The sequence below is a fragment of the Hyla sarda genome, chromosome 2 (genome assembly GCF_029499605.1).
Source record: "Hyla sarda isolate aHylSar1 chromosome 2, aHylSar1.hap1, whole genome shotgun sequence".
Classification (NCBI taxonomy): Eukaryota; Metazoa; Chordata; class Amphibia; order Anura; family Hylidae; genus Hyla; species Hyla sarda.
In genome coordinates this window covers 389,709,463-389,715,914 of record NC_079190.1, presented here as the reverse complement: position 1 = coordinate 389,715,914, position 6,452 = coordinate 389,709,463, and the positions used below count along the sequence as shown (strand labels likewise).

General features: G+C 46.2%; 1 protein-coding gene across 1 annotated transcript in view; it reads right to left on the bottom strand.

Moving 5' to 3' along the window:
- The window catches only part of EIF1AX (eukaryotic translation initiation factor 1A X-linked), a gene marked incomplete in the record, with an annotated part of 6,927 nt that extends 6,437 nt beyond the window's left edge, over positions 1–490 (bottom strand). Inside the window, 1 exon segment of the mRNA XM_056558620.1 lies at positions 413–490.
- Between the last annotated feature and the right edge of the window lie 5,962 nt (positions 491–6,452).

Sequence of the window (6,452 nt, the reverse complement as noted above, 5' to 3'; positions counted from 1 at the left end):
TAGCAAATCTCCTGCTCCAGACAGTTCCTGACATGGACAGAGGTGTCAGTAGAGAACACTGTGGTCAGGCAAAAAGGAAAAGAAAAAAAGAAAAGAACTTCCTCCTGTGGATTATACAGCAGCTGATAAGTAGTGGAAGGATTGGGATTTTTTTAATAGAAGTAGTCTACAAATCTGTCTAACTTTCTGGCACCAGTTGATTGGCTTTCCAATATTTTCCAGTGGAGTACCCCTTTAAGGCTTGAATGCTGGTTTGATGATCTGGAAAGCAAGCCATTGGTATGGGCCATCATACCCACGTTTGGGCAGGGACTTGTAGCAGTGATACAAATAAACCATGGCTGTATTATGCTTGTGTGAAACTGGCCGTTATGCTTCAGAGATCCCATTTGCCTTAATAAATATGTCTTACCTTGCCCATCCTCTTTAAATACCAACTCTCGTTTTTCAGATTCATTTTCATTCTTACCACGTCTTCTGTTCTTTCCTCCCTTACCTAAAAGGGCAGGAGGAGAAAAGTTATAGTTAAGGCAATGGCAAAGTATTTGTATGTAGCCAGGTGAAAATCTGTGCACAGAATGGGCTAAAGCATAATATGGACAACATGGCCATTCAAAACAAGAAAATACAAAAGTAATGTTAAAAAACAAAAAACGTCCGAAGTTTTTTTTTTTTACTTAACCACCTAAGGACATAGGACATAAATGTACGTCCTGATGAGCTGGGATTATCAGCAGCCAGTGACCTACTGGTAATGGCAGACATCATTGATCGTGCTAATGTCTGCCCGTTTACCCCTCAGATGCCATGATCAATACAGATCACTACATCCACGGCTATGCAGCACTTGTAGTGGCTGATCTGATCGGCCATGGGGATCAGATCTGCCAAAATGGCGGATGCAGGTCCCCTCACCTGCCTCCGCCACTCTCTCAGGGTCTTTCTTCTCTGGTCTGACATATTAGAGATGAGCGAAGTTAGTTTGATCCGATTCGTCACGAACTTGTCGGCTCGGCAGTTGCTGACTTTATCCTGCATAAATTAGTTCAGCTTACAGAGTCTCCAGCCCACCGGAGCACCTGAAAGCTGAACTAATTTATGCAGGATAAAGTCAGCAAATGCCGAGCCGAGAAGTTCGTGACAAATCGAATCACTGTAACTTCGCTCATCTCTATGACATATAGCAGACCAGAGAAGTAAAAAAAAAAAAAAATTGCTGATAATACTGATCAATGCCATGCCTGTGCATAGCACTGAACAGTATTCACAATCTGATAATTGCTATAGATAGTCCCCTATGGAGTCTAGACCCCCCAACCCCCCCCCCCCCCCCCCCACACACACACACACACACACACAAAAACAATATAACAATGTATGGAAAGTGATGAACAGAGGCATCAACATACAGAAACAAAGGGTCTATTGCACCCACTATTGTCATTTAGTCTGGAAAGTGTTCGTTCAGTTTTTGAAACGTGACTAAAAAACAACCTTATCAAACCTTCCTGTGGTTATTCCATGTCAGCAGTCTTGGCAGCTGGCTCTGAGATGAAGTGGAACAACTACTGGGCTTTGAGAATGTACACCATAAAACTTGTGCAGACAGGTGGTAATAAAACAAAAAGGCCAACACATATATATATATTTTTTTTAAGGAAATTTTAAATTTAAATAAAAAAAAAATAGCTTGCTAGGGGGGAGTAAAATAAAAAATAGTTGCCGAATGCAGCCCTGGCACCTGTTTACTTACCTGATCACGCTTTCTATAACTAAAAGCAAGAAGGGGCATCAGGGCAGAACGGAGCGCCAGGGCAAGGAGGGTGACTTCTATTTTATTTTCACAGCCCTAGCAGTCTAGATAAGGTATAATATATTCATTAGGCTATGTATGAATTTTCTCTGATCTATGGGGAGAGTAAAGCTGGCCATGTGCTGCATCCAGGTGTGTAGTAAAGGTTTAAACCCCTCTTAGAACGGGTTCACACTAGGGATCGACCGATTATCGGTTTGGCCGATATTATCGATATTGGATGTTATTGGTATCGGCAATTACCTTGCCGATAATCCGATAATGCCCCGCCCCCACCGCAGGGCACCCCCAACCACCCCACTGCCCTGGCCAGAGACTGCCGCCGCTGCCCCATTGCCCCCCCCCAATCCCCGGTTTTATAATTACCTGTTCCCAGGGCCCGGGGTCCGCGCTACTTCTGGCTCCTGCGGCGTCCTGTGTTAGGGTGCATTCACACCACGTTTTTGCAATACAGTTCCCGTATGAGGTTTTTGATGAAAAACAGATTCCTCAAAACCTGACTAAACTGTATCAACACATGTACAAATTTCAACTTGTATACAGTAGGGATGTAAGAAAAAAATCGATTCTCACGATAATCGCGATTTTTTCGTTTGCCGATACAGAAACGATTCAAAATATTTTTTAATCGATTCTTTTAGGGATGTGGAATTTTTATCTGCGGACGCCTGGAACAGCATGTCCCGGGCATCAGGAGATAAAAGTTCCACATTTGTGGAGCCGGGCAGGCCGGATCTGACACGGCGTCGCTCTGGGTGTATGGAGCGGGCTCCGACTCGTGCCCGCTCCATACTATGCGACCCCCGGCTGATTTCAGTAGCCGGGGGCCGCCGCTAATAGCCAGCATGCGGCAATCGCCGCGGCTGGCTATTAAAGGAGTATCCGGTGCACACTTTTCTCATGTTATCCCGTCTGGGCTGCAAAATAAAATAAAACGCACTTTCTCTTACCTGCCAACGAGCCCCCGGAGCTCCGGTACACTCCGGTACAGGTGTTCGGTCCCCGGGCTGTATTCTTCTTACTTCCTCTTAGTCCGGCACGTCACACGGAGCTTCAGCCTATCACCAGCGGAGGCGGGACATCGCTGCGATCGCAGTGATAGGCTGAAGCTCCATGTGACGTGCCGGACTAACAGGAAGTAAGAAGAATACAGCCCGGGGACCGAACACCTGTACCGGAGTGTACCGGAGCACCGGGGGCTCGTTTGCAGGTAAGATAAAGTGCATTTTCTTTTATTTTGCAGCCCGGACAGGATAACATGAGGAAAGTGAGCACCGGAGTACTAGATCGCCGCTGTCAAAGGCGTCTACTGGGATCTATGAATGCTCCCAGGTGGGCGATGTATCGGGATATATCGCGATGTATCGTCACCTAGACGGTATCGCGATATATCGGGATATATCGAATCGCCACACTGGTATCGCGATTCGAATCGAATCGCCAAATTCTTGGCGATTTACACCCCTAGTATACAGTTAAAAACCGTATACAGTTTGAAAGATGATGTCCAGTTGCATCCATTTTTTTAAGAAAAAAAATATAAGTTTTTAACTTTTCACTCCATTCTGAAGAAAGTTTCACTTCCAAGAAATTCCAAGAAAAAAAACTAAAAACTGTGCAAAGTCAAAAACTGTATGGAACTGTATACACTTACGGTTCTGTACGGCTCCCATTGACTCCTATGTAAAAAAAAAAAAAATAAAAAAAAAAAACTTATACGGTTTAATACCGTTTTTCACCCGGACCAAAAACCGTGGTAGACTACAGTTTTGGGTACGGGGAAAAAAACACGGACAAAACCGTACAGGATGCAAAACGAACACAACCTGATGCATCTTTTGGCATACGGTTTTCAATGGAGAGTCAATGCATACGGTTTTCAATACGGTTCCATATGGTTTTCACATTGAAAACGTATTCGGGAACTGTATTGCAAAAACGTGGTGTGAATGTACCCTTACGCTGTGCGCTGCGCAATTACGAATGACGTCCTCAACACAGTGACTGCTCAGGAGGACGCCACCGGAGCCAGAAGTAGCGCGTACCCCGGGAACAGATAATTATAAAACGGGGAATGGGGGAGGCAACGGGGCAGCAGCGGTCTCTGGTCCGGGCGGCGCGGTGGTGGGACTCAGGAGGACCCCAGGACAGGCAAGGGGAGAGAAGCGGGTGGTAGCGGCAGTCTCTGGCACAGCAAAAGCGCTGCAGTTCATTGATTTAAAGCGCCCGCTTTAAATAGCCGATAACTTATACCGTAATATCGGTATAAGTTATCGGCTATGGGCCATAACCTCCACAGATTATCGGTATTGGCCCTAAAAAAAATAAATAAAAAATAAATCAATATCGGTCGATCCCTAGTTCACACCATGATTGCACTCTACGTCTGCCGGATATGGGGGGGGGGGGGGTCAGAAGACCGGGCACTCCCGTATCGTGGTGTGAACCCACCCTAACCCATGCAGAGAATATGCACGCAGGCATAAGGGGAGTCAGGAAAGCCAACAGTGGGTCACTGTCTACCAAATGCATGTTTGGCCATCAGCTATTCCTCCCAACCCAGCTGAGCATGCATGAGATGCACTGCTGAGGAATCAAAACAGCCCTATACACATTGGATGGTCAGCAAGTTGGGCAAACATTACTGTGTACCAAAGATCACTATGTCACAGATAACTCAGAAATCCAATAAAAGAGACTTTTGGGGTACAACATGTAACCATTCTTTTTCATTATCGGTAATGCAACAGAGCCACATGGCAATCTTTAGCCATGTGATTCATGTCTTCACCAAAGTTGCAATGTGGTCCTAGCCAAATTAATGGAAAAAATTAAATACTCTGGGCCCTATTAGACAGCCCCAGTCCTATTTACAAAGCCTTCACAAAGCTAACAAGTGGCCATTTACTTCCATTAACAGTCAGCCACACATCCACTGTCACATGCAGAGCTGTGCGGTCAATTATTTTACAGCAGGTACCAGGTAAGACTGACTATCGGCCGACGACGAGTGTCAACTTATGGCTAGGCCAGTTACACAGGGCAATATCGGCCCTGTGGAATAGGGCCCCAACTCCTATTCATGTCAGAAGCCACAATGTACACACACCATGCTGTACTGGCTATAGAAGTAATTTATGCCATAGTATGCAGCCAATCCAAATATATGATGAAAATAAACTTGTGTGCCATGTATTCTAATGACCTGTAATGAATGATCAGGGAGAGCAGCTCTGAACAAATATTCACGGAGTCACTACTAGTCAGACATGATTTACAAGCCAGACAGCGTCTTACATCATCACTGCACATGCTCAGAGCTCTCAGGAACAAAGTAAGCTAAACACTCCTGCATGTTTCAATAGGGAGAAGGAAACAAACCACTGGCAGACGTCTGGCAGGGCTCATCTCCAACATGCCTGATCCTTCTCTGCAGTAAGAGGAGTGCGAGGACCCCTTATACATACTAGATGGTCAATCAATTCAGGCTCAGCCGACAGTAACCTAATGTGTATGGGCACATTAAAATGTCACCAACGCAACAAATGTTTGGATTTTGCAAAGGTTACATTCCTTAATGGTTTGTACTGAGTGTAATAGCAGCAACTTGGGCCTACTTTGCCCAGTAAGAGCCCATTCACACTACATTTTCAGTGGGATTCTGCTGCATCACTGTTACAGATGAAATCTTTGCCCAGAATAACATAAGGTCAGTATGATGTGAAATGATGAGTTGGAGGAATTGCCCATGAAAGCAATCAGAACACAACATACACACGAACTTTTGGCTTGGCCAAGTGTTCTAATTGGAGAGAGGAGGGGTAAGCCATTGCTAGACAGTTCTGAGATCTCTCTCTCTGGAAAAAAAAGGATCAGGCAGTTAAAAGTTGTCCAGTGAAACCTAGGTCAGTGAGGAGTCCGTGCTGTAGAAGGCACGCGCTCCATTCATTTCTATAGGAACACCAGAGATGCCCAAGTGTAGTCTCTTTAGGGCTCATATAGAAATTAATGGAGCATGTTCTTTCTACTGCACACACTTCTCACCGACAGCCAGGGTCCCGTTCCACAGATCGCAGGGGTCTCCGCAGTCAGACCTGTGAGATCAGCTACTTATGAGGGATTTCGCTGGACATCCCTTTTAAAAGTGGATAGGGGATAAGATGTCTGATCGCGGGCGAACCGCCGCTGGGGACCCCTGCAATCTCTCCTTCAGCAACCCCCGTCATTTGGTGAACGGAACAAGCTTCACTCTGTACCTGATGACTGGCAAAGCAGGGGCCGGAGGATTGTGATGTCAAGGCCCCAACCCCTCGTGACCTGTCATCAGGAAAACAGGGATCCATGGCTCAAGGGCAAGGATTCAATGCCTTTATCTCCATAGTCCCCTTCATTGGATAGATAGAACAGGGCTTAAAGGGGTTCTCCGATGCTTAGACATCTTATCCCGTATCCAAAGGATAGGGGATAAGATGCCTGATCGCGGGAGTCCCGCCGCTGGGACCCCCATGATCTTGCACGCCGCACCCAGTTTATAATCAGTCCCCGGAGGGTGTTCGCTACGGGTCTGATTACCGGCGACCACAGGGCCGACAGCGTGTGACGTCACGCTCCGCACCCCTCATCTCTCCCTGCACATCAC